The sequence below is a fragment of the Rhineura floridana genome, chromosome 6 (genome assembly GCF_030035675.1).
Source record: "Rhineura floridana isolate rRhiFlo1 chromosome 6, rRhiFlo1.hap2, whole genome shotgun sequence".
NCBI lineage: Eukaryota > Metazoa > Chordata > Lepidosauria > Squamata > Rhineuridae > Rhineura > Rhineura floridana.
The window spans coordinates 75,803,434-75,831,368 of record NC_084485.1 but is presented as its reverse complement, the minus strand read 5'-3'; the positions used below and the strand labels follow the sequence as shown (position 1 = coordinate 75,831,368).

The window sequence follows — 27,935 nt, the reverse complement described above, 5'->3', positions numbered from 1 at the left end:
TGGGGAACCAATCGGTTTCTCCATATTCTGTCCTTACAGTAGCCTCTTGACCAGAGTATAGGTTGCGCATCAGGACAACCAGATGCTGTGGCACCCCCATTTCTTTTAAAGCATTCCATAGTTTTTCATGATCTACGCAGTCAAAGGCTTTGCTGTAATCTATAAAGCACAGGGTGATTTTCTTCTGAAATTCCTTGGTCCGTTCCATTATCCAACGTATGTTTGCAATATGATCTCTGGTACCTCTTCCCTTTCTAAATCCAGCTTGGACGTCTGGCATTTCTTGCTCCATATATGGCAAGAGCCTTTGTTGTAGAATCTTGAGCATTACTTTACTTGCATGGGATATTAAGGCAATAGTTCGATAATTACTGCATTCCATGGGATCCCCTTAATAGGAGCTAAATGTCTATTTCCCAGAAACATTTAAAAACACAATTGATAAGGTTCATTATTCCTAACATGCTGTATTTATTATGAGATTTTGAGATGTTTTTGTATTTTTATATTTTGTTGTACACCGCCCAGAGAGCTAATGCTAGTCGGGTGGTATAAAAATCTAATAAAATAAATAAAATAAATAAATAAACATGTGTGGTAGATCCTCTGGCAGATTAGTGGGATGCATTCACATTTTGCAGTCATTCTTCCAGGCCCATTTACTTTGAGAGTGAATGAGAGAGAATAAATCCATGAACACAAAGCAAATGTAATGAAGGCACAAAAGATGTAGCCATACAAAGAGTCTAAAAGAATGGCTCAGAACTTCCTCATTCATTTCAGTGTGTGCTTCTTCAGATGCTGGCTATTTAACTCCCACTTTTTAAAAAAACAATTTGCTGCCACTGGGGGTTGCAAAATAAGAACAACATGGCAGCAGTCAGGGTGGAAAGAAAGGATACTAAAGAAAGGCCATGATCCACCTCCCTGCAGTTCCTACCCATTCCAAGGAAATGTGCCTATAAGAGCTTCCCCATGGTAGCTATTCCTGAAGAGTCAAAAGAGACCTGGTGGGCGAGGCTGACATCTGTTTTATAATGAGAGCTACGGCAGCTTATGCAACCCAGTGCCCTCCAGTCAAAAACAACTGGAGGGCACCAGGTTGGCAAAGGCTGAGCTAAGATGTTGTATGAGATGTATGGCAGCTCTCTCTCTCTCTCTCTTGAAATTCTTTTTGGAGTGTCTTGAAGGTTGTTTCACAGCATAAGGGTTTAAATTTGCCTGTTTACTTTGTAACTGATCGGAAAAGAAATGAAATTGTCATGCTAATATATTTTAATTGACCCATTAGAATTGCTAAATAAAATAAATTTTCACAGGCAGATGCGTCCAGCGAAGCATGAACTTTCATTTCTCACTCTTGGTTAGCACAAAGCAAATTATTATTTTTTGGTGCCTTCCAAGAAGATTTAAATTACAATTCATTGTCTGACACCCAGTTTCCCCCCACATGTTTTTGTTCCATATGAACATACACATACATATTTCCCTTATCTAAGGTGTGTGTGTGTGTGTGTGTGTGCACGCGCATGCATATACAAAAAATACAGGGGTAGGGAATCGTTTTGTCCTGTCAGACCAGATCTTTATCTCCCCACACCCCATGGGCAAGCTTTGGCAGGTGGGCAGGATGTCATAATGTTATCAGGTGATTGACAGGTGGGCGGCATCTGAAACACGCCGGTGAAGCAACACCAAGCAGGATTGAACTGTCCTCTCATCAGCTGATGAGGGAAGGGTTCAATCCTGCACTCTGCAGGGGTCTGATTCACCAGTGCTTTCTCCACAGGATTGAACCCCACCCATCAACTGACATCATTCAGTGACATCAGCTGATTGACAGATTGGCGTGATTTTGGAGAAATGGCCTCGCTGGACAAATTGGACCCCCTGACAGGCCAAGACTGGCCCACAGGCTGGAGGTTTCCCACCCCTGGTTTAATAGAGTAATTGTTATGACAGGACCTTGAACTTCCTCATGAGCAGAGCCCACTAGAAATCCAAGTCCCCATAAAGAGAGCAGTAGGATCTTTTGCTGGAGTTAGCCGCACGTCACCCCCAGAGCATGTATAATTTTACCCTTAACCCAATAACACATACACTGAAAGTAAAATAAAGAGTGGTTTTATTAAGAGAAGGAACAAGGAAAAAAATATTGCAGTATACAATTGCAGTTAACAATGAGTAGTTTTCTAACTATTATTTATTCATTCATTCAGCATCACTGGATAGACTAAAGCAAAGAGACTAGCCCTATAAACACTTTCACATTAAGCTCACCCACACAGAAAGAAAGAAAAAAGGAAAGGAAAAAGGCCCAGATAGTTGCATATACCTTTCCTGGAGAGTTGCTGCCAGCTGAGAGAGACTTTCGTATCTAGCCCAATGAGCAAAAGCTCCGCCCTTTGTAACCAGCACCAGATTTGAAAGTTCTCACCCAAATCCATAGCTCTGAAATTGTCCCAAAGATGCTAGCGTGCGTTGATAAGAAAAGCAGTTGTTGCAGCCCCCCAGAAGATGAACTGAACTCCCCTTCTCACTCCTCATGTTTTATACCTTTTCCTAACTAAACTGACCTCAAAGTAAACCCAAAGTAAATGTCTCCAGGAGGATGTGGACCCATTCATTTTCTGATAAATTCCCAGATAATAGGTGTGATCTCCTGCTGTAGATTCCTGATGATTTCTCAAGGTTAAGATCATCATAATCCTTGTGTAAAACAGTTTCTTTGTTTGACAGGAGTTTATCCTGTCTTCTCCAAAGGCTTAGAAATGCACAACACCACCTAGTTTGAAAGGAGCTATTCTGTTTCCTCCTGATGGCCTAGATTATCATAAACATTTCCTTTGTTTGAAAGGAGCGCCTGTTCTTACTGGGTGACAAATCCCAAATTTCCATGAGTCAGGAAGTCTATACCTTCAGGCATTGCAAGATATGTACTCAGAGGTCACAGAGGGGCTGTTTCCCAGGAATCTTTGCTGTTGTAGGCCTTTTCAAACTCCGGTTCACTGAGATGAATCAAAGATTAAAAATTCCAAATATTTGATACCTCATAACATAATGGAATTATAGAGTTGGATGGGAACTTGGAGGTCACTGAGTCTCCTGTTCAGTACAAGATCTACAACACAGGATGCCACTACTGTAGCATCCCTCATAGGTGGCCACCTCACCTCTGCTTAAATACCTCCAGTGAAGAGAGCCCACAACTTCCCATGGCAATGTGCTCCAGTGTCAAACAGCTCTTCCCATTAGGATGTTTCTTCTAAGGTTTACCTGAAATCTGCCCTGCAATTTCTACCCATCAGTCAATGTTGTGCCCTCTGGAACAACAGAGAACAAGTCTGCTCCACCTTTAGCATAACAGCCCTTCAGAATTCAGGGTGGCTTTTACTGGATGAGTTTCATTTGGAGGAAGGAATACAAGAGACATGGGAACACCAGAAGATCATTGCTCGATCAGACCAAAGGCCCATCTAGTTCAGCATTCTGTTTCCCACAGTGGCCAACCCCCAGAGATGCTTCTGGGAAGCTGTCATGAGACCCAGACGCCAGATGATCAGCCAAAGGTTCTGAAGACACTGAGTAGGAGAAGGAAGATAAATTATTTTCCAAACCAGCACACCCTGAGAGCTACAGGGAGAAGGAAGAATCATGTACACTGCCCTTAACTCTGTGGAGGAGTGGCAGGACAAAGATGTAATTAAAAAGAGATAAAATATCAGAACTCAGAAGACACCACTGTCTAAGGGTATGCAATTGGAGGAAGAAAAGGTGGGAAGGACAGTATTGTTATGCACTGCAGCGCATCTCCCCCTCCCCTGTAATGCTCAACAAGGTCCAGGAAGCCTAATGAGACCTTACTAACCAGGCAATGGGGAGCTGGAATACTGTGTGTGTGCGTATCTGGGGGGCATTTCTTCCTTAGTTTGTTTAAAAAGTTGAAAAATAATAATGTGCATTTTTAAACTTTTCTCATGGGAACTTGTTATATGCCTTCAAGTCGATTTTGACTTATGCAACCCTATGAATCAGCGACCTCCAATAGCATCTGTTATAAATCGCCCTGTTCAGATCTTGTAAGTTCAGGTCTGTGGCTTCCTTTATGGAATCAATACATCTCTTGTTTGGTCTTCCTCTTTTTCTACTCCCTTCTGTTTTTCTCAGCATTATTGTCTTTTCTGGTGAATCATGTCTTCTCATTATGTGTCCAAAGTATGACAACCTCAGTTTCATCATTTAAGCTTCTAGTGATAGTTCTGGTTTAATTTGTTCTAACACCCAATTATTTGTCTTTTTCGAGGTCCATGGTATCTGCAAAGCTCTCCTCCAGCACCACATTTCAAAGCTTCTTGTCCAGAGTATAGGTTGTACATCAGGACAACCAGATGCCGTGGCACTCCCATTTCTTTTAAAGCATTCCATAGTTTTTCATGATCTACACAGTCAAAGGCTTTGCTGTAATCTATAAAGCACAGGGTGATTTTCTTCTGAAATTCCTTGGTCCGTTCCATTATCCAATGTATGTTTGTGATATGATCTCTGGTACCTCTTCCCTTTCTAAATCCAGCTTGGATATCTAGCACTTCTCACTCCATACATGGCAAGAGCCTTTGTTGTAGAATCTTGAGCATGGGATATTAAGGCAATAGTTCGATAATTACTGCATTCCCTGGGAGATGTGTGCTTGTATAGTTGATTCTAGCACATGTAGTTCACAGAGATGTATAGTACCTATGTGACATGCTGCCAAGCATTTCCTTATGAAAAGTGATGTTTGTAACCATTAATTTAATTTTTTAAAATGAAACTTCTCTTAATTGCTTTCCTGGCATGGTAAGGGACACTAGGGTAAATAATTTCAGGAAGCAGCTGCCTCAGAAGAACTGAACTCACAGTTCATGTGCTTACTAAAACATTGCACCTTTACAAGAAAGCCTTTCCTTGCATACATGCTTTGTGTGCTGCAGGACACACCTTTGGTGCATCTACAGCTGTGTGTGAAAATTCATTCTCAACTTTGACGTGTATTGATACCATACAGGTGTTCAGTTGTTCATCAGAGAAAAATAAAATTCATAGAATCAGAATAGTAGAGTTGAAAGGGGCCTATAAGACCATTGAGTCCAACCCCCTGCTCAATGCAGGAATCCAAATTAAAGCATACCCAACAGGTGGCTGTCCAGCTGCTTCTTGAATGCCTCCAGAGCTGGAGAGTCCACCACCTCCCTAAGTAATTGGTTCCACTGCTGTACTGTTCTAATGGTTAGGAAGTTTTCCCTGATGTTCAGTCAAAAGCTGGCTTCCTGTAACTTGAGCCTATTATTCCTTGTCCTGCACTCTGGGGTGATCGAGAAGAGATCCTAGCTCTCCTCTGTGTGACAATCTTTCAAGTACTTGAAGAGTGCTGTCATATCTCCCCTCAGTCTTCTATTCTCAAGGCTAAACATGCTTAGTTCTTTCAGTCTCTCCTCACAGGGCTTTGTTTTCAATCCTCTGATCATTCTTGTTGCCCTCCTCTGAACCCATTCCAGTTTGTCTGCATCCTTCTTAAAGTGCTGTGTCAAGAACTGGATGCAGTACTCAAGATGAGGCCTAGCCAATACTGAATAGAGGGGAACTAGTACTTCACGCAGTTTGGAAACTATAATTCTGTTAATACAAACTAAAATAGCAGTTGAGTTTTTTGCAGCTACATTGCACTATTGGCTCATATTCAGCTTGTGATCAACAATTCCAAGATCCTTCCTGCATGTTGTATTTCTCAGCCAAATATCCCATCTTATAACTGTGCTTTTGGTTTCTTTCTCCTAGGTGTAGAACACGTATCCCTCTTAAATGTTATTCTGTTGTTTCAGCCCAGTGGTCCAGCCTAGCAAGGTCCCTTTGAATTTTGTTTCTGACTTTTATGGTATTAGCTATGCCCCCCAATTTTGTATCATCTGCAAATTTGATAAGCATTCCCTGCACCTCCTCATCCAATTCATTAAAGAAAATGTTGAAGACCATTGGGCCCAAGACTGAGCCCTGTGGTACCCAACTCATTTCCATCCCCCAGTTTGAGAAGGAATCACTGATAAGCACTCTTTCAGTATAATTCTGTAGCTAACTGTGATTCCACCTGATAATTGTTCCATCTAGCCCACATTTAGCTTTGCTGAAGTCAAGATATATTATGTCCACATCTTTCCCACAGTCTACCAGGGACGTTACCCAATCAAAAAATGAGATAAAATTAATCTGGCAGGATTTGTTCTTGATAAATTCATGTTGGCTTCTAGTAATCACTGTATTATTTTCAAGGTGTTTACAGATTGCGTTACAATCTGCTCCAGAATTTACCCAGGGATTGCTGTTAGGCTGACTGGTCTGTAGTTCCCAGGTTTTCCCATTTTGAAGATAGGGACAACATTAGCCCTCCTTCAGTCATCCTGCACTTCACCCATCCTCCACAATTTTGCAAAGATAATAGACAGTGGTTCTGAGAGTTCTTCAGCCAGCGCCTTCAATACTCTAGGATGCAGTTCAGTCGGGCCCTGCAGATTTGAACTCACTCAAAGTGATTAGGTATTCCTTGACCACTTGTCTATCAGTCTCACACTGCAATCCTGCCCCTTCAACTTCACATTTGCCAGGAGGGTCATAGACCGTGTTTTGGGAGAAGACTGAACCAAAGTAGGAATCGAACACTTCTGCCTTTTCTTTGTCATCATTTTGCCATCCTCACTGAGTAGCTGTACCACCATTTCTTTTACTATGGATGTACCTGAAAAAAGCTTTTTTGTTGCTTTTAGCATCTCTCACTAACATCAGTGCACTCTCAGCTTCAGCCTTCCTGACGCCATCCTTGCAATTTTGTGCTACCTGTCTGTACTCTTCCTTTGTGGCCTGGCCTTCCTTCCTGTATGTGCCCTTTTTTGTTTTCAGGTCATCTCTTAAGATTTTTGTGAAGCCACATTGGCTTCCTCTGCTATCTTTGGGCAGCAAACTTACTAGTCTTGGCTTTTGAAAGCAACATATTTGAAGGAATTTCAAGTGAACAGTTCCTCTGCAAGTTTGAAGAGAAATCATGGTGCATTAGACTTTATTAACAGTTAGATCATTATGGTAGGATAACTTGCACTATACATTTACTTCCTAGTCACTGTTATTTAGTTTACATAACTATTTTTCATGTGGAAAATATTGTATTTTAATTTGATTTGATTTTTTGTAAACTTCACAAATCATAGTTCCTAATTAAAATGCATAAATTGGAATTGATTTTTGTCATCACTTAAGAAAGCTTTCTCCCCCAGAAACCTTTTTTGCAGTGACTGACGCCTCAACCCTTCTGCCCCTCAATTTTTGTCTCTGTACAAGCTTTTATGTTTTTTATCTGTTTCTAATCCATTGTTGGTTTTACTTCTTTGAATGTTTTAAAATACCTGTGTTGAACTGTTTTGCCAATGATTTTATTGTTTTAATTCCTTCTGTAAACTGCTTTGAGTTTTTTTACAATAAAGCAGTATATAAATGTCGTAAATAAAATACATAAATAACTTTTGGAGTCACTGTGGCCCTTGGGTCTCTTTCCACTTTTAAGAACAAATGAATCTGCCTTATACCGACTCAGGCCACTTGGTACCATCTAGCCCTGAAAATCGGAGACCTGGTAACCCTATCCTGCACATCTTACTTGTGGTATCTTTATATTTAAATCCCCATTCATCCATGAAACTCCCTGGGTCACCTTGGGCTAGTCACTGTCTCTCAACTTAACCTACCTCAGGAGGTTGTAAAGATGAAATGGAAGGCAGGACACAAATACGTTTACCACCTTGAACTCCTTGGAGGAAATGTTAGATTAAATTGTAATAAATTTCATTTTAAAAAAACTTACCTTCTTTGAATGAAATTTACTTCCAGAAATGAGTTCATTTGAGTATGTGAATTACCCTAACACTTTGGAACGAGAGAAACTCCTTGGAACATGCAATAACAGAATGTACTGAGTTCTAGTGATGTTTTAAATTACGTTTTATGGATGCTTTTATTGATGTTATTATAATGTTGTATGTTGTATACTGCCTTGATATAGTTTCATGAAAGTGCAGATTATAAATACTTCGATAATAAACAAGCAAACAAACCTTCTAGATTTGGTAGATGAAAGAGCTTTGGAATTAATATTGTTAGCTGCTATATTCCAACAGCTCATCATTCATCAAGCCTGCCTTTAGGGGTCAGAAGCTGCCTCTGCTTATCGCCAAGTCCAAAGGCCTTTGCTTCAGCTAGGATGCATTGCTCCCTTCTATGTGATGGATTGTGACATGTGACATTCCTTGCTTCCAGGTGCACAGTGTGTGGTATTGTTATTATCCAATCAATCCCATCATCAGGAAGCCAACAGCTGAGTGATCAGACAGGCTGACTTGGGAAGGTATTAAGCAGGCTGCCAACAAATAGCTGGCACCAGCACTGAGCAACAGATCCACATTCCCCATCAGCCGGTGACTGGAGAGTTGGCAGTTGTGCATAGAAGGAGAAACTGAATCCTAAACACCTGCCAGTAATACCTGCAGCCAGAAGGGCACCTGGGAGCCGGTAATACCTGCAGTCAAAGCAACATAGTGGGCAGTAACAATGAGAAAAGAAATAGGTCTAGCAAGCCCGCAGTACCTGGAAATGCTGTCGTTTACTCTGCTGTCTAGGGTGTAAGCAGTGCTGAGTTGCCTAACAGCAGCTCTCTTATGCCTGCTACAGCTGTTGCACTGCAACTTATGTTTTTCTTTACCTCTTTAACAAATCAGAGGTGAATAGGTTTCATTCTGTTCACTGTACTCAGCAGGGAGCACAGTATTTCCAAATGTATTCAGAAGCAAGCCAAAAGGAGCATGAAGGTGTCAAAAGAAATGACTCAAACCTTCTTCAGCAGGGGTAGCCAATATGCCTTCTAGATATTGCTGGACTACATAACTTCCATCAGCCCTTGGGGGCATGCCAATAGTCAGAGATAATGGGAGTCATAGTCCATCAAGTTTGCTTCCATGTTCTACAGTACAGAGCCAGAAGAGGGAACTTAGTTCATATCTTCACAACCTTGTGCATATTTGTTTAGTCCCCCCCCCCTTTAACATCACCTTAGTTAGAAGGCATTATGTTGACCATCACCTGTTCTGAGAGGGACATTTGTTAAAATTTATTTATTTATTTATTTATTTTATATCCTGCTGTTCCTCCTTGAAGGCAGCAAAAACACGAAAAACACCCTAAAACATCTTAAAAACAATAGACACAATGTATTAAAACAAAGCATCTTTAAAAGCATCTTTTTTTAAAAGCTCAAAAAATTATTACATTTATATCTCACCTTTCCTCCAAATTGCTCAAGGTGGTCTACATGGTTTCATGTATTGGGGTCAGGAGTGTAGTCATCCAGGTCGTAGACCTCTTACTTTTTTGTAAGCAGGGTCCCTATGTCTCCAGGAAGAAGGCATTAACAAGGATGTCATTCTCAACTCAGCAGCAAAAAAGTGGGGAGGGGCGTGGTTGTGGACCCTGCACTTCTGAATTTGCCACTGCACTACTGATTGGGGTGGTAGGAAGGAGAAGGAATGTTAGCACTGGTCACTTCTTATAACTATATATAAACAACAACAACAATAAGGCTATCTTGATCTCACCTTCTATGCCACCCACCTTGGATGAAATATGTACTGCTGTAATTGAAAAGCAATATTATGCAAAGACATATAAATGCAGTTAGGGCATGCTTTGATTGTTGATGGGGTGGAAGGCATATGTAGCTTAGTAGGGAGGACACTGGCGGGGGAAGGACCTTTGCTGGCAATCTTGGGAGTTGAACCGTCAGGCAAGGTTAAAAATACCAAGCTAGATGATCCATTGATCTGACATATGTTCCTATTTATGGAAAATACTTCCATTACCTCGTCTTGCTTTATCCCTGGAAATGTGGACATTTGCCCACTAAAGACTTTTCAAGTAGTCACCAAAGAGCTTTGGGCTAAGAGGTTCTGTTAAGAAATCTTTAGAGTTAAGTAACTCTAACTCATAGAGGAACTTGAGGCTGATGAGTGTGACACTCATTTCAAGTTTCTCTGGGTCTTCCTCCACCCCCAATCGCAGTTTATTCTGGCCCTTAACTTGACTACTTTTGCTGTGATAAAAATAGGTGTGTATGTCATATTTCCTGTGGATTTTACAGCTTATGGCTTCATGTTACTCAATTTATCATCTGCAATTCCCTCTTTGGAAAAAATATTTTGGATTAAAATTCTTTTCCTCTTTGGATTACTGTGCTCACCCCACAGAACACAAACACTCCAACATTAGATTTACACAATCGTGAACCTTACAAAACTTAACATCAAAAGTGGCTGGGTGACAGGCCCCATAAATTGGTACATGGCCACAGAAGGCTTGACCATCTACTTGTGCATTTATTGGGAAGGAAACGAAGTAGCAAGGACTGTTCTTAAGATGGCTGATGGAAAGGCAGCCCATTTGCTTCAGTGTTTGAAACAGGCCCCACATGAGCACTGGAACTGCCAAGGGACATTTCTGTAGCCAAGGGACATTTCTGCCCTTACCAATACTATGTTTTATGGATAATTAAAGGCTCCTAGGATCTTGTATGTACAGACTGCAAGCAGCCTCTCCATTGTTTAAATGGATTCTTTAAGAGGGCATCACGTTGAACATCTTCAAATGGTGTGGTGATAATGAGAGAGACTGTTGTATGTGGAAATCCAATCAATGATAATTAGGCCGAGACATGAATTAGTGCCTTGGAGACTTGGCCTCTCTGCAGTCTGATTGCATGGAGGTGGGCAAAGCAGAATAGGCAGGTATTGCTGCCTAGATGCATACATATTCCCTTTACTTGGACATTTGCCCAGATTAAGAAAAATATGTTGTTGTTCTCAGTTGCATTGCTTGGCAGAGGCAGACTGCTTCTAACCTTGTCACTGAGCTGCTTTTTCTAATTCATGGGATGTTAATGTTTGCTGGTATTCATGCAAGTCATTTCTCTGAACAGAGTATCATCCACCATATCTAGAGAAGACAGTGAGAAATGAATTTTGCGCAACAGGCAGGAAGAGAAATATCTTGGGTCTGGGGCAGTTAGAATAAGACAGGGAACTCAAACCCTGCTTTGTTACATCACCTGCACATAAAAAGAGCCCTGATGGATCAGACCAAAAGCCTATCTAGACCAGCATCTTCTTTCCCAAAATGGCCATTCAGATACTTCTGGGAAGCCCACAAGCAGGACATGAATGCAGTAGCTGTCTCCCACTGTTGTTCCTCATAAAGTGATTGTCAGAGGCAGGATGTCTTCCATCCTGGAGGAAGGCTCACTAGAAGTCAGAATGCAGGAGGCTTCCATAAATCAGGTTGTTGTTCAAAGATCTTTATTCTTTGTATAAAGGCCAATGGTTCACTGACTTCAGCTGCTCTCAGGACTAGAGATGTCCAGGCCCAGGAAAAAAATGGGACCCCCCATTTTTGCAGGGACCTTTTCCAGAAAAAAAGAGGGGTTTCCCCTATTTTTCCCCATGCCTTCACATCTCTGTTCAGGACCACTAAATATATTGATTGATTTTGTACTTGGAACTAGAGGTGGAATAGTTATTGTAGAAGCAAAATAGGATATACATAGTTTTATTAAGACTTGCAGTTGCTCATTACTTTGTGATATTTTAGTTGGGTCCTAAACAAAGATATGATACTACGATTACTTTTGGATCCTACCCCCTTTTAATGGATTGATACAGCTACCTGCAACTTTTGTTAGTTATTGCAAAGTTGGTGCCTAGGTTGTTGCAAGAATTGGGTAACTTTGATTTTGAACCAAGGACGATCAGCTTCTGAAGCATCACAGACTGAGAACTTTGGCATGCATTGACTCACAGACTCCATAAACACCCAGTAGAGCATGAGCGAAGTGCCTTTGCCTCATGCCATCACATAACCATAACACAAGCCCAACACCGACATTCCTGATGTTTAAAAATTAAAATTAACAGTCTATCTCTGTAAACGATAGCATGTGAGAATCTTTCTCCATGAACAGAAAGACTTGTAATGCATGTGAACAAATGCCAGAGCCAAGACTAAGTTTATGGCATTTATTGACATTGGCCAAACATCCTGTGATCTACATGGCAAGTATCTGTTTTCATGCTATCTACACCAGGGGTACCCTTGTCCAGTCCCAATGAATGTGTCACTTGTATGGTTTGTGTTACATTTTATGACTTAAGAAAGAGTTCCCATTTCCCAGGATGTCTCTTAGCACTGGATAGACATTTTGCAGCCCTTTCTCCTCACCCAGCACCTGACCTTTATTACTTCCACCTGTATCTGGGGTTACTTTAAAAAAAAGTTTAATTTTGTGCATTTGCTCCTTAGAAATCCCTGGATTAATTGCATGAGGAAGAAGTACATATGGACAGAGATCATCAGACAATCCTTACAGTGACAAATTGGTAGGTAAGAAAGGAAATGTTTAAGAAATATTTTAGACTGGAGGGATTGACTGCAAAGCAACACCAATATGTGGCTTCTCCCCCCCCCATAGACTAATTGTGAATTTGTAAATAAATCAACATAATTGGACCTACAGTTTTGTCTGCTAAATGAGGAATCACTTGTCTGCTTTTCTAGTATACTAGAGCAGGAATAGGGAACCCGTGGCCTTCCAGGTGATGCTGTACTACAACTCCCATCAGCCCCAGCCAGCATGTCAAATGGTCAGGATTATGGGAGTTGTCACTCAACAGAGCACGGAAAGTAACTGGTCTTCCTTTGCTCTAGTGGGACAGAAACACACCTCTTATTCTGATGACCGAGAACCCTGTCCCAGCTGTTTTATAGTGAATCGTTTCTAAGGACAGCAGAGAAGTGGGTGAACTCCCCATACTTGCTGGTAACATGTTTCTCAAGTGTTTGTGTAACAGAGCAGTTACCACCAACAAGCACGGTGCTCAGCACCTCTGCAGGAGGATTCCACTTCCTGTGCATTATATACAAATCCTTCCATAAGTGTTTCAAGTCAGTTCCTTGCAGGTGCATGTCAAGGGTACACTCTTGCACTTCTTTTTTGTTTCTGTGTCGAAGAACAATTTGTTGTATGTATCCCACATGGGATTCCTCCTCCAAAAACTACAGATCATTTCATCATTTTTCTTTAACTGTATTCGAGAATTCATCGCCTGTAGGATCAAACATGTGAATGGTGTTGTGGGAATTCATGGATTAGCCTCAACCCCTCTATGACACATGTGCCGGCAATGTCCCCCAGTCAACATGTGATCAGCTTGATCTGAAGGGAGCCACTTCTGCGCATGGAGGATTTCCTCCACAGGGTCAGAAATCCAGATTGGTCAGGATTCTCATTTTCATAGATAAACATTACATTCATGGAAGCAACTCCCTAAGCTGAGCTGATCACGTATTGGCTGGGAGATATTGCCAGCACATGCCTTGTTATCAAAAGGGTAAGGGTAGCCCTTCACATTCCCAATAGCCCTTTCACCCTTTCAGAAATGAATGTCTGAATAGGGTTTTTTAAAATAAATGACTGTGCACAATCATACTTTTATATTTCCCGCCATCCAGGTGCTATAGTTTTTATTACCGAGCATCCACACATGCAAAACTAACAGGAAAGATGGCGGTATCTTTGTTGACTAATAAAGTTAGAATTTATTTCCTTGCTCTTTTTTTTTTTTTTTTTGGACATCACAAATTTTGGAAATTTATTACAGTGGAAAAGGCTCTTGAAACATAAAAGTCCAACTCACAATGAGACAAAAAAGAGATGGGATGAAAGCAGACCCCAACACCTTTGATATTTACAGGTGAGGGGCCTGAACTTTCTAGAGCATTAATTCTCAAATTATCAATCAGTGCCCATCAATGGGTCTTGCGAGGCTTCTAATGTTCTGTCAGGCCACCAGAAGTGAGTTATGGTGGCAATTCAGAAAGTGAATGTTGCATTTCTAATAATGGGAAGAAGGGAAATCAGCAGGGCAGATTGTAACACACACACCCCTACCGCAATCATTGCTGGGTCTTCTTGGTAGATCTTAGGGCACCGTAAAGACAAGAGACTCTTGTTCAGTCCTAACTGAGCATTGTATTACTTGTTAGTCTCTTCATTTTGAGCTGCTTTAATTTTCCCACTGTAGATGTCAGCAACTGATCAGGCCTTTTTGTCTGTTGCTGTGTATTGATTGCATGCTCCTGGTAGAATTTATATTCCTGCTTAGGCCTGTTTCCCTCAGAAGGTCTTCTCTGCCATTCAGAGTTGCAGCCTGGTACAGCCCAGGCTTGTGCTGTCCTTTCACCTCAACCATCCCACCTTTTACCTCAGTCAACCTGATTAAACCTTCTGTTCATCCTTCTCCTATAGCTATGTATTTTATCCTCTGCACTGACTAGTTGGTTGTTCAAATTATGTTATCAATAAAGATGGATTTCTATGAAATTCTGGATTTGAATGCGGGTTTAGCTGGCTGCATGACACACAGCCTAACATGCATTGAGGCCAGAACAACTCTTCGTCATTTGCGAGGTGAGACCTGGGTTAAGTGATCTGGACAGCTGTGATGTGTCAAAGTTAAGGGAGGACAGCACATGGTTCACCATACACGCTCAAAGTATGAAATTACTCCCCCCAAACCAGGGAAGGCAAAGATTGTTATGATTTGGTGCTGAGTGCATAGTGCAGTATAACTATAATCTTCCTGGGATGTTACTGGTCTTGCTGTGCTTAGCTTTACGAGGATTTGGCGAATGGAGGACCACATTTATTGATCTCCTGATTTGTATTCCTCCTGACACTGACAATCCATACTTGGAGTATACCAATTCCCTAGCTTGCTGTCAGTAGTCTAAAGGCAATCTAGAGTTGACCAGGACTGGTGTGGATGGTACACAGTCCAACCAATAATTAGTACCAAGTCCCCTGCCTTAATCTGAACTTTTTGTTTGCAGTAGCTTCTCTTCACCTCTAGTTTAATACTAGAGCACTAAATCAATTGTGGGAGAAACTGCTACCTGGATGCAGCTTAATTCCTATATAACATAGCTTGAAGGGGTAACCATTGCAGGTAAAGGTGCAACAATTAGGCTGCTTTCACACATGGGGCTGATTGCATTAGTTTAACGGATTAAAAAGGTAGTGCTTCTTTCCCGATTTCTAAAACCCCTTTCACACTGCAGTAACTGTTGCATTAAAGAACAGCAGTTTTTTCACTGATATACCAGCATTCTGCGCAACTGTCTTTCATGCAGCTTGTTTTCGCCCCTCACCCATTATGCACATGCACACTGTTCTCCACTGTGTAGGAGGTCTCCCTTTAGGATCTGATTTTTAAAATTATTTTAGTTGTATCGACACAGGGGTGTATATGGGAAATGCTGTTGCTATCCGCACTGATGCCGGATTACTGGTAAAATGTTCATCAGGCAAAACAAAAAACAAAAAAACCCATGCGACTAAAGGGCAGGAACGCACTGCATACTGGGATGCCTGTCATGTGAGCAGCTGCAGCTAGCAAAAAACTCCCACAATTTTCTAGGTTCCCAGCCTTACTAATGGATTATTTCTGGTATCATTTATCACAGAAATTTGCACTAAATTTGCACTAAATTCCACTAGAATCCTGGAGCTAGCTTGTACATTGTGTGAAATATCAAATATAATTAGCAAATTACCAGGTAGAAAATCATCAGAATAACGGAATAAAGTGCAGTGTGAAAGCAGCCTTAAAGATGGATCTATTTCAAAGGCCCAGCACCAGACCACGCCTAGCAAAACCAACCATTTCCGAGGCAGTCCAACTGGATACGTTTGGTCTGAGGGACAAATTGGATGAGAGTTTATGCTTTTCCAAAGCCAGACATGAACGAATATCTTCTCCAGCCAGAATGCACAATGGTATGTAACTAATCATATTAAATCAATTCTGCTCAAATTCAGAGCTTGCCTGTTTAGTGGTGAATGGGAATGCTTCTCAGCTGTTGTTTGGGTAGGTGCTATGAGTAAATGGAGATAAATAAGAAGTTGTAAACACAAAAGGATTGGCTAATTAAATACACACATTTGTTTTTTGTCCAGGTTATTCACCCTGCTGTTTCACAATGACCTTTTTTTAAAAAAAACCAGGAGAGTGGATTGTACAGAGTATGTTCCATGCCTTTGGTGAACTCTTTCCTCTCTCTATGCAGGGTCCACAGCGGCAGCGATACATTCCTTTTTCATTTTCTTGCCTCCTTTGGATTTGGGTGGCTGGGGACGAACAAGTGAAAGGAAGAGGAAAAAAGAGAACATTTTCTTCACAGCAACTGGAGAACATCCCAGACTCTTAGCAACTGCCTCAGTCTGTCACAGCCATATGTCTCAAGGAGGCAACCATTTCCCAGATCTAAGAAGCCTGTGGAAATCTTGAGTACCAAGTGGCAAATCTTCTGTTGTCATGGGGAGGGAGCGGGGAAATAAATCTACAGAAAACTGTATTTCAGATTTAAAAGCCCACAAAATAAGCCAAAAATAGTTGTATTTGCTATGGGAAAGAAAAGGAAAGGAAACAAGGGGAAAATCTCACAGGCACAACCCCAATAAACTCTTCTGGTAGCCTCTGCGTTCCATGTTCAGGCACAAGAGGAAGTACAGATGGGACTCATGGGGATGAACCCATATCGAAGAAGTTGATGGTCCCTTTTCCCCCCATAATGAGATGACCGCTGAACAGCGCTGTCAGTGCGCAGGAAGTGGAGAGGCTGCTCTCATGGGCAGGTGTACCACGGCTGTCAGGAGACCTGGGGGAAGAAACCATAGATATCTATTATTGTATAATCTCGGGCAGTTAGAATTTGCCTCCTGCAATGTGGCAGGCAATGTTGAGAATGAATCCCAGGCATCACCCAAGAGCACTTTCAGGTTTAACTGCAGGACTGAGGTAGGGCAGAGGGGTGCCCAACACTGTGCTTGTGCAGGGGTGGGGAGACTTCATGCTCGTGGCATCTACTTTGATTTTACTAGGACCCTGACAGCACCAACCGGAGCCAGGTGCAAAACAGCGACTTGGCAAGGCTGACATAAACTAAGAATTATGGAACAGGGCACTTCTGAGCACAGACTCAGCCCAGACATTTGTGGGCTGCACTAGAACCAAGTTCACAAGTAGTTTTACACAAAAATCCACTTCTGGTTCCTCCCCCCCCCAAAAAAAGCATTTTTTCCCAGCAATCTGAACTTTTTAGGTGTTGCTGCTACTGTTGGAGTCAGGAAACCTTGCCAACACACTACAAATCTCCCAGCAGATCTCCATTTACCCTCTCCTCACCCCTGTGATTGACCTGTTTATCTTCTCCTGCATTGGGGATCCTCTGTGGTGACTATATCATATAGTCCACGACAACTGTAGGAAAATCTGATAATTTTGAGAATAGTTTTCCAACTGGGAATGTATTTTAGCACTTCTGATTTGTAAAGGCAACCTGACAAAGTGGGCATGTCCTGCTAAACTTTAGGGTACTTCCAGAGAAATGGGCTTGTGGCTGATTAGCACTCTGAAACAGAGCACTGGTCATTCGTAGCTCACACATTTGGTAAAGGAGGGATCATTGTGCTAGCCCTGATAAACTAGAATCAGTACAGGGGAAGAGCTGTTCTACCCAAACAACAATGGTACTCAAAACACCCTCAGGGAAAAGAGCCAATGAAAGAACTGCTTTTATTGCACCTCTTGCTTGTTTCCTACTACTATTACTGATCCCTGTGATGTCTAGAAGTTCCCTTAGAAATCACAAGAGAGGTGCTCACATATTACATTCAACAAGTGGACAATCTGTGTACACACACAGCTGAGCTGTACACTTGTATAGTTAATCCCATGTAATATCTACTGAGTGTATAGGCTATGTATCTGTGTACATGATCACTGAAGTGTACAAATCAATAAGCATATCCACACCCAACACTTGTACATGTACAGAGACAGCTTGTACCTGTGTTCAGTGTAATGTGTGAACAAGCCTCAGGGGATTTCAGCTCAGGGATATCAGAAATCAGAGCATTAGGTTGAACAAGTCAGCACAGACAGCTGCTCTGTCCCACACTGCCTCTAAACCGACTGCTTTCTCTCTCTGCGCCCTGTTTCATTCACAGAGGTTTTGTAGACAATTCCACCTTGCTCAGGCAGCTCCATGGGCTATCTGTGAACTTCTTGGAGCTTGAGTGTTCTGAGGGGAGTATTGACCGCCTCCCAGTCTGTCCTGTTGAAGACAACTAAAGCCAGAATGTTTCACAAAACAAAATCAGAGAATGTGCCTTTGGATGCAAATATTCAGTCTTTGAATATAAATCCCACATGCTGTAAATGTTCCACCTTAAAGGTTTATTGAATTTTGATACACCATGTGATTATTAATGCACCAAAAACTCAACTAAATAAAAATTAAAAAGGGCATAAGGGCACATTACATTAATGACACAATTAGCAATCATATTATGGATTGTTATAAATTAAATCCCAGATGCTTGAGGGGATAGGGAGAGACTGTCATAGGTACTCCAGCATGTGGGAAGGGGAGATTTAATCTTTCTCTCCCCACCTGTGATCTTAGTAAAAAATCCCATGCATGCACACACAGCAATTAGCATTAGAAAAAATAGTACTTGTGGCACAGGAAGGATATATTTTTATGAAGATTGCATTTGGGGTGAGTAGGCTTAACCTTTCCCTCCCTCAGTGCTGGTGACAACGGCTCCCTCCCTGCTATGATATTTAATTTCTTAAAAACCACATCTTGTTTGTCAAGGGAGGGAAATACGGCCCTCTGTGTCTGACCCTCAGAGTACACCCCTCACAGACCCTGCTTTACAACCTGAGTGTTTTTGCTTGGCTAGAACGTGGCGTTGAACCACGTCTGATGAGGCCTTTTGCTTGTTTGGACAGCAGATGCAGAGACATGTGTGAGTGTATGTAGAAACTAGCCTATTGTACAAAGGTAAAATTTACATTTGTTGCTCCACCCACTTTTGCTTCTGGCCCCATACACCATTGGCATGTGGCCCTCAAAAGATTGCCCAGAAAAGAATGCCAGTAATCAGGCTGAAAAAGATTCCCCATCCCGACGTAACATGTAGTTAGGCCCCATTCTTCTTTTATGTAGCTAACTCTTTCCTTCTGTTTACTACTGACACCCCAAAGCCAGTAGGTTCTTATGTTCAGCCTGTGAGCACAGATGTGTGACACAAGTTACACAGATTCCAACATGGCTGTGGAACACACAAATGTGTGCACTCAAAAGTGACAGAGGTTTACCGGTCCACTTGGTGAGACTTGGCTTAAAAAATTGACCAAACATGCTACATTCATATCCTTTCCAGCCTCTTCTGAATTCAGAGCATTCAGCAGTGTATGAGGGGGCAGAGTTTTGCCACTTTGTACACAGGAAGGAAAGTGGGGGGTGAGAACATGTCCACTCATCGACCTGGACCTAATCCGCTTGAAGTTATCCTGTTAAGTCCCACTGATATGCACTACACCGGCAGGTAGCAGATTGTAACAGCTTTAAGCACATTCGTTCCAGATTTTCTACCCTAATCTCACTCTCAGCTTTTTCCTTTGGGCTGGAGAAAGGACATGGAAGCATCTGGGAGTTTTGGAAGGGGGCAAGCTCTCTTCCCATAGGACTAGATTAGTATGAATTCTTCTGCACACACACACACAAAATAGGAACCACTTATTCAAAAATCTTGTGGAGTTCAGTAAAAAACTAATTAATTTTGGGTGTCGGAATTAACATTTCTATACTTCCTGCCCCAACAGAAACCTCAGTTCCCTTTTGTGGGACGGTTCCAGGATGATGCAAAAATGTTGCCAGCACTCTCTCTTCTATGAGTTTTTAGAGCAGTTCCTCCTAAAATGTTAGTTTCTATAGAATGGAGGTTAATCAAAGTTATGGAGTCCAAGCTGTGTATGGCTCCCAGTACCAAGGGTTAAGGAAATGTGCTGCCCTGCCTCCAAACTGGAGAACTGGTTTTAGAGGACAGCATTGATATAGTGAGCATAATGGAAACCTGGCAGAATGGAAAAAATCAGTGGGACCCAGTTATCCCTGCATATAAACTATATTGGAAGAACAGGGAAAAGCATACTGGAGATGGTGTCATTCATACGTGAAAGAGGGCATTGAATCCAGCAACCTAGAAACCTCCAAAGAGGCAGACACCTCCACAGAATCATTGTGGGTGGTGATATGAGGCCATACTGGGGATGTTCTATCATTCCCCTGATCAAAATGCTCACAGAGATCTTGAGATGAAAAATGAAATTGAGGAAGCATCCAAACTAGGAAATGTTGCAGTAATGGGTGCCTTCAACTACCCTCACACTGACTGGCTGCATATGTATTCCAATCAGAACAAAGAGGTAACATTTTTAGATACCATAAATGACTGTGCCTTAGAACAGTAGGTCATGGAACCAACCAGATAGGCAAGACCCTGGACTTAATATTAAATGATGCCCAGAACCTGCTGTGAGGTGTAAGTGTTGTCGAACTGATTGGGAGCAGTGACCATAGCACTGTTAAATTAAAATTATATATAAATAGCCAATTGCCAAGAAAATCCAACACAGTCACATCTGACTTCAAAAGAGGAAACTTCCCCAAAATGAGGGGACTGGTAAAAAGGAAACTGAAAGGCAAAGTCAAGAGGGCCAGATTACTCCAAAATGCTTGGGAGTTGTTTAAAAACACAATATTAGAAACTCAGCTGGAGTGTATACTGTAGCGTAGGAAAGGTACCACCTGGGTCAAGAGGATGCCACCATGGTTAACTAGCAGAGTCAAAGATACAACAGTATTAGAGGCAAGAGGGCTTCCTTCAAAAAACTGAAGTCTGGTCCAAATGAGGAGAATGAAAAGGAACGCAAACTTTGGCAAAAGAAATGCAAGAAGACAATAAGGGATGTTAAAAAAGAATTTGAGGAGCACATTGCTAAAAACATAAAGACCAACAACAACAAAATTCTTTGTATACATTAAAAGCAGGAGACCATCTAGAGAAGTGGTTAGACCCTTGGATGACATGGGAGTCAAAGGTGTGCTAAAGAAGGATAAGGAGACTGTGGAGAAGTGAAATGAATTCTCTGCAACTATCTTCACAGCTGAGGATACAGGGCAGATCCCTGTGCCTGAACTAACTTTTGCAGAAAGTGAGTCTGAGGAAGTGAGGCAAATAGTGGTGATGAGAGATGAAGTTCTAGGCTTAACAGACAAAATAAAAGCTGACAAACTGTCAGATCTAGATGCCATCCACCTGAGAGCTCTTAAAGAACTCAAATATGAAAGTGCTGATCTTCTAATAATGATATGTAACTTGTCCCTCAGATCCTCCTCCATACTTGAGAACTATAAAGTGGCAAACATAACACTAATCTTTAAGAAGGGATCCAGGGGGGATCTCGGAAATTACAGGCCAGTTAGCTTAACATGTGCCCTGGGAAAATTGGTGGAAAATATTGATAAAAGATAAAATAACCAAGCATATAGAAGAACAAGCCTTGCTGAAGCTGAACCAGCATGGCTTCTGCAAGGGTAAGTCCTGTCTCACTAACCTATTAGAGGTCTTTGAGATTGTCAACAAGCATATAGTAGAGGTGATCCAGCTGACATAGCTTTCAACACCTCACCAAAGACTCCTGAGTAAGCTTAGCAGTCATGGAATAAGAGATGTCCTCTTGTGGATCAGAAACTGGCCAGGAAACAGAAAGCAGAGAATAGGTATAAATGGACAGTTCTCCCAATGGAGGGATGTAGAAAGTGGAGTGCCCCAGGGATCGGTATTGGGACCTGTGCTTTTTAACTTATTCATAAACCATCTAGAGTTAGGAGTGAGCAGTGAGATGACCAAGTTTGCTGATGATGCGAAATTGCTCAGGGTGGTTAAAACAAATGGGGATTGCAAAGAGCTCCAAAAGGACCTCTGCAAACTGAATGAATGGGCAGTAAAATGGCAAATGCAATTCAGTGTAAACAAATGAAAAGTTATGCATAATAGAGCAAAAAATCATAATTTCACATATATGCTCATAGGGTCTGAACTGACAGTAACTGACCGTGAATGAGACCTTGGGGTCACAGTGGATACCTTGATGAAAATGTCGACCCAGTGTGTGACAGCTGTGAAAAATGCAAATTCCATACTAGGGATCATTAGGAAAGGTATTGAAAATAAAACTGCCAATATCATGCCATTATACAAATCTTTGCTGCAGCAGCATGCGAAATACTGTGTACAGTTTTGGTTGCCTCACCTCAAAAAGGATATTGTAGAGTTGGAAAAGGTTCAGAAAAGGGCAACCAAAATTATCAAGAAGATGAAGCGACTCCCCTATGAGAAGTGCCTGCAGCATTTGGAACTTTTTAGTACAGAGAAAAGGCGAGTAAGAGGTGACATGATAGAAGTGTATAAATTTATCCATGGCTTAGAAAAACATTTTTCTCCCTCTCTCATGACACTAGAACTTGTGGGCATCCAAGGAAGCCAAATGTTGGAAGATTCAGGGCGGACAAAAGAAAGTACTTCTTCATGCAGTGCAAAGTTAAACTATGAAATTGGCTCCCACAGGAGGCAGTGATGGCCACCAACTTGGATGGCTTTAAAAGAGGTTTAGACAAAAGCATGGAGGATAAGGCTATAAATGGCTACTAGCCATACTGGCTATGTTCTTCCTCCATAGTTGGAGGCAGGTTGCTTCTGAACTAACTTTTCAATACCAGTTGCTGAAAACAGCGGGGAGGGGGAGGAGTGTTCTCTTTTCACTCAGATCCTGCTTGCAGGCTTCCCATGGGCGACTGGTTGGTCACTGAAAACAGGATGCTGGCCTGATCCAGCAGGCTCTTCTTATGTTTTTAAACTTTCTAGCAAGAGGCCATAACCAAGTAGCAAGAGGTAATAGTAGGAGGTATTCTTGTAGAGTTCTGTGACTCCCCTGATTGTACATAAATGCTTCAGCAGTTAAAATGTGCAAACTTCATGTTGTCAACTAGCTTGTATAAATATTTAATAATACAAAATAAGAGCTGGGGTGATCAGACAGATTTTGCCAAATCTGTGATCATGTGTGATAAATATGGATGAGTCTATCCTCTCCCCGCACTACTTTCCTCCACCACTCCCTGTCCTGAAAGCCCAAGGTAGATTTATCTTCCCATAACAGCCAGAAAATTACATGCAGAGTCTCAATGCATAGATGAGACACTGGCATTGGGAGGAAAGGTTTAGATTTGTTAGGCATTGGAGAACTTTTGGGGACAAGCTGAACCTGTGCAAATGAGACAGGCTCTGCTTGAAGTGCAATGGAACCAGACTGCTGATGTTTAAAATCAAAAAGGTTGCACAGCAGCTTTCAAAAGGATTTCTGAGAGGAAGCTGAAAGGAAGAGTATCTAGTATCTAGATACTAGGGGAGTATCTAGTTCAGCATGTGACTCGTATGCCCTTAAGGATAATGATGTCAATGTTTCAGATCATGAAAGTAGGGAGAGGATAGATCTTGGTAATGGGTGCACCCAGTAAGAAATGACTGTCATTTAATGAGGCCATACAGTTGTAGGCAAAATTACACATGAATATGATATATTGAGAGGGACATAATGTACTGTTGTTTATGAGCCAATGCCAGCTAGAAGCTTCCATGGCAAGATGGGGAAACAGGAGTGCTTGATGCTAAATGAGAATGTAGATACGGTGGGTGCTTCCGAAACCTAGTTGTATAAAGGAAAGTCAGATATCCCAGGATATAGGAAAGGAACAAGGAAAGGGATATTGGGAGTGATGTTCTTCTGTATGTTAAAAAGACCCTTTAGTCCAATAAACTAGAAAATACAAGAGGAATACACTCTTCAACTGAATCACTGTGGGTGAAAATTCTAGGTCTAAAAAGAAATTTGGTACTGGGAACATACCTTGCTCAAACTCTGAGAGAGATCTTGATGGAGAAAGAAAGAAGGGAGGTAGCCAAAGAAGAAAAATATTGGAATATTGACTTCAACTTTTCTTACATGAAATGGGTAAATGCATATTCAAATCTCGACACTTCTAGATATGACAAATGACTGTGCCTTACAATAATCAGTCTGCAATCCTGCAGCCCATAGGAAGGCATCCTAAGGCTACATTAGGTCTCCCTTCCCAGTGGTGGAGAAAGAGCTCTGATGTCCAAAATGGAGAGCCAGTGTCTGATTTCCCCTCCCCATCACAGCGGAAACATCCGCAGTACTGCCTTATTGACATAAAAGCTCCAACACTGGTAGGGCCAAAAAGGGGGTGCATCAGCACGGAGCCAGAGATGGCCAGGGAAATGGTAAAAAGCTGAGGAATACAAGAGTTAAACCACCTCCACCAACCACCACCACCAGACTGCAGCCTTAGAGGGGAGGTGTCTTGGGATATGACAAACTGACTTGGAACACTGAGCACAGGACAATCAAATCCAAATTTAGCACAGTTATATTTAATTTCAAAAGTTTAAACTTTTTTTAAAAAAGCTATGGGGATTAGCTAGAATTAGAGTCAAGAGGGTCAAATCCTTCCAGGAAGTTATATAAAGCCACAATAATAGACATTCTGTTAGAAGTATACCACAGAATAGGGAAGTGACAAAGAAAGCCAAGAGGATGCCAGCAGAATGAATGAGAAAAGTCAAGGAAGCTTCAAAAGACAAGAAGGCTCCCTTCAGAAAGTGGGTCTTGCTCAAGTAAGAATACAACAAACTCTTTAGAAAAACAAATTTAAGTTGATAATAAAGCAAGCAAAAAATAAATAAATCAAGTACCGTATTAAAAACAATCAGACAACAATTAAAACATCTTTAAACACATCACAAGCATGAAACTAGTCAAGAGGCAGTCAGAAGGTTAAAGATGTGAATGGATTACTGGAGGGGAGATTGCAGAGAAGCTGAATGCATTTTTTGTGTTAATCTTCACAGGAAGATGTTGGACAGACACCTAAACACATTTTTTCTGGGTAGGGTGTCTGAAGAACTAAGTCTAATAGAAGTTACAAGAGAAGAAGACCTAGAGTTCATTCACAAAGTAACATATCACAATATGGATAGCATCTGCCAGAGAATTCTTAAAAGAACTCAAATGTGAAATAGTTATTTTTATTTATAACTCCATCTATGCACTTGGCACTTCATCTCTATCATGTTCCCTCTTACTCGCCTTTTCTCTAAACTAAAAAGCTCCAGATGTTGTAACCTTTCCTCACAGGGGAGTTGCTCCATCCCCTTGATAATTCTGGGTGCTCCTTTCTGAACTTTTTCGAACTCTACAAAATCCTTTTTGAAGTGAGGTGAGCAGAACTGTACACAGTATTCCAAGTGTGGTGGCACCATAGATTTGTATAAAAGTATTATGATATCAGCAGTTTTATTTTCAGTTCCTTTCCCAATGATCCCTAGCACAGAATTTGCCTTTTTCATAGCTGCCAGATATTGGGTCAACATCAAACTATCCACTATGACCCCAAGGTCTCATTCATGGTCAGTCACAGCCAGTTCAGACCCCATGAGCATATATGTGAAATTATGATTTTTTGCTCTATTATGCAGAACTTTACACTTGTTTACACTGAATTGCATTTGCCATTTTACTGCCTATTCATTCAGTTTGGAGAGGTCCTTTTAGAGCTCTTTGCAATCCCTTTTTGTTTTAACCACTCTGAGCAATTCAGTATTATCAGCAAACTTAGCAACCTCACTCCTCCCCCCAACTCTTGATCATTTATGAACAAGTTCAAAAGCACAGGTCCCAATGCCAATCCTTGTAGGACTCCACTTTCTACATCCCTCCATTGTGAGACCTGTCCATTTACTCCTACACTCCGCTTCCTGCTACTTAACCAGTTCCTGTTCTACAAGAGGACCTCGTCTCTTATTCCATAACTGCTAAACTTACTCAGGAGTCTTTGTAATTATGCATGAGATAGAAAAAGTGGAAAGATTTATATTTATTAAATGCCTCTCACATAACATTAGAACTCCAAGTTACCAATTAAATTGATTGACAGCTGATTCAGGACTGACAAAAAAAGTTTTTCTTCAAACAACACTTAATTTATAAAATGGCTATCACTAGATATAGTGATAGGTGGCTTCTGGCTTAGGAAGGTTAAAGATGCAATCCTAAACACAGCCAATGCCCAGTGGGGTTTAATGGAGTGGCAAGGCCACCACCGCATGCCCGCCAAGGCAGAAGGTGGGAACTGCAGACAGATCACTGCACTAGTTTGGAGCTGACATAGCAACTGGGCCTCTATTGGCCCTAGGGTAGTCAAATGACAGCCACCTCAGATCCAACAGCTCGGATGAAAAGGCAAGTTCATCCGTGCCCTGAAAGCCCCATTTGAGGATTTTATGGTGGCTGCTGCCAGCGGGGATCTCACCAGCAGCACTTCTGTCCACCCAACTGGCAGGTGGAAGGGGGAGCTCCATACCAGTGGAGTGGTGCTGAAGTCTCTCTGCAGGCAAAGACTGGCAGAGGCAAGCACAGCTGGGGGGGGTACCTTCACCTTATCCAAACATCCCTCCACAGAAAGGGGTTTTGGATTGCTCTATCGGGCAAGCTCAGGGAGGATAGGTCTATTAGCCATGTTAGATAAGAGGAACCTTCCAGGTTTAGAGACAACAAACTTGAGAATTCCAGCATCTGGAGGAGTTTGTGCAAGAGAACAAACAATGGGGAGCACTGTTGCCCTTCATGATCTCTTTATGAGCTTCTTGGAAGCATCTGGCTGACAACTGTTGCAGACAAAATGCTGGACTACATGGAACCTTGATCGGATCCAGCAGGGCTCTTCTTATGCTCGCCATTGGTTGAGGCTGTGGAGCAGTAGGAAGGCCCGTGTTCAGGTAGGACATCTATCAGGCTTCAATGCCACACAGCAAGGCAAAGAGACAATTTTGGAATGTCAGCCGCTTTGCCTAAGCAGAGCCATCACCACTTTTCCTGAGTTGCCCACAGTCCAACAGGGAGAAATTCAGCTAATGCAGTTCCCTCAGTCACTGTTTGAAATACTGTGTACAGTTCTGGTCGCCTCATCTCAAAAAGGATATTATAGAGTTGGAGAAGGTTCAGAAGAGGGCAACCACAATGATCAAGGGGGTGGAGCCCTTATGAGGAAAGGTTGCAGCATTTGGGCTTTTTAGTTTAGAGAAAAGGCGGGTCAGAGGAGACATGATAGAAGTGTATAAAATTATGCATGGCATTGAGAAAGTGGATAGAGAAAAGTTTTTCTCCCTCTCTCATAATACTAGAACTCATGGACATTCAAAGAAGCTGAATGTTGGAAGATTCAGGACAGACAAAAGTACTTCTTTACTCAGCGCATAGACAAACTATGGAATTTGCTCCCACAAGACGCAGTAATGGCCACCAGCTTGGATGGCTTTAAAAGAAGATTAGACAAATTCATGGAGGACAGGGCTATCAATGGCTACTAGCCGTGATGGCTGTGCTCTGCCACCCTAGTCAGAGGCAGCATGCTTCTGAAAACCAGTTGCCGGAAGCCTCAGGAGGGGAGAGTGTTCTTGCACTCGGGTCCTGCTTGTGGGCTTCCTCCAGGCACCTGGTTGGCCACTGTGAGAACAGGATGCTGGACTAGATGGGCCACTGGACTAGATGGGCCACTGGCCTGATCCAGCAGGCTCTTCTTATGTTCTTACTGTATCCTTTCTCATGCTGGTGAAAGCTGCACCCAATTAACTCCTGCCTGTTGTTACAGAATACAGCTCTGTTTAGTTGTTTCCTTAGCCTCTCCAACAGTTTTAACTGGTGAATGCTGCTGCCTCTGTTAATTCTGACTGATTTTAGATAATTGTATTTGTGCTTTTATGATAC

At 41.9% G+C, this 27,935-nt stretch overlaps 1 long non-coding RNA gene across 1 annotated transcript in view; it reads left to right on the top strand.

Annotated features, from left to right (window-relative positions):
* Nucleotides 1-16,614, top strand: part of LOC133387527 (uncharacterized) — a 29,275-nt gene extending 12,661 nt beyond the window's left edge. The window contains exons 2-4 of the long non-coding RNA XR_009763510.1: nucleotides 12,418-12,494; nucleotides 15,804-15,952; nucleotides 16,243-16,614. This is a non-coding gene — a long non-coding RNA (uncharacterized LOC133387527). The remainder of the gene's footprint in view (nucleotides 1-12,417; nucleotides 12,495-15,803; nucleotides 15,953-16,242) is intronic.
* The last annotated feature ends 11,321 nt before the right edge of the window (nucleotides 16,615-27,935 follow it).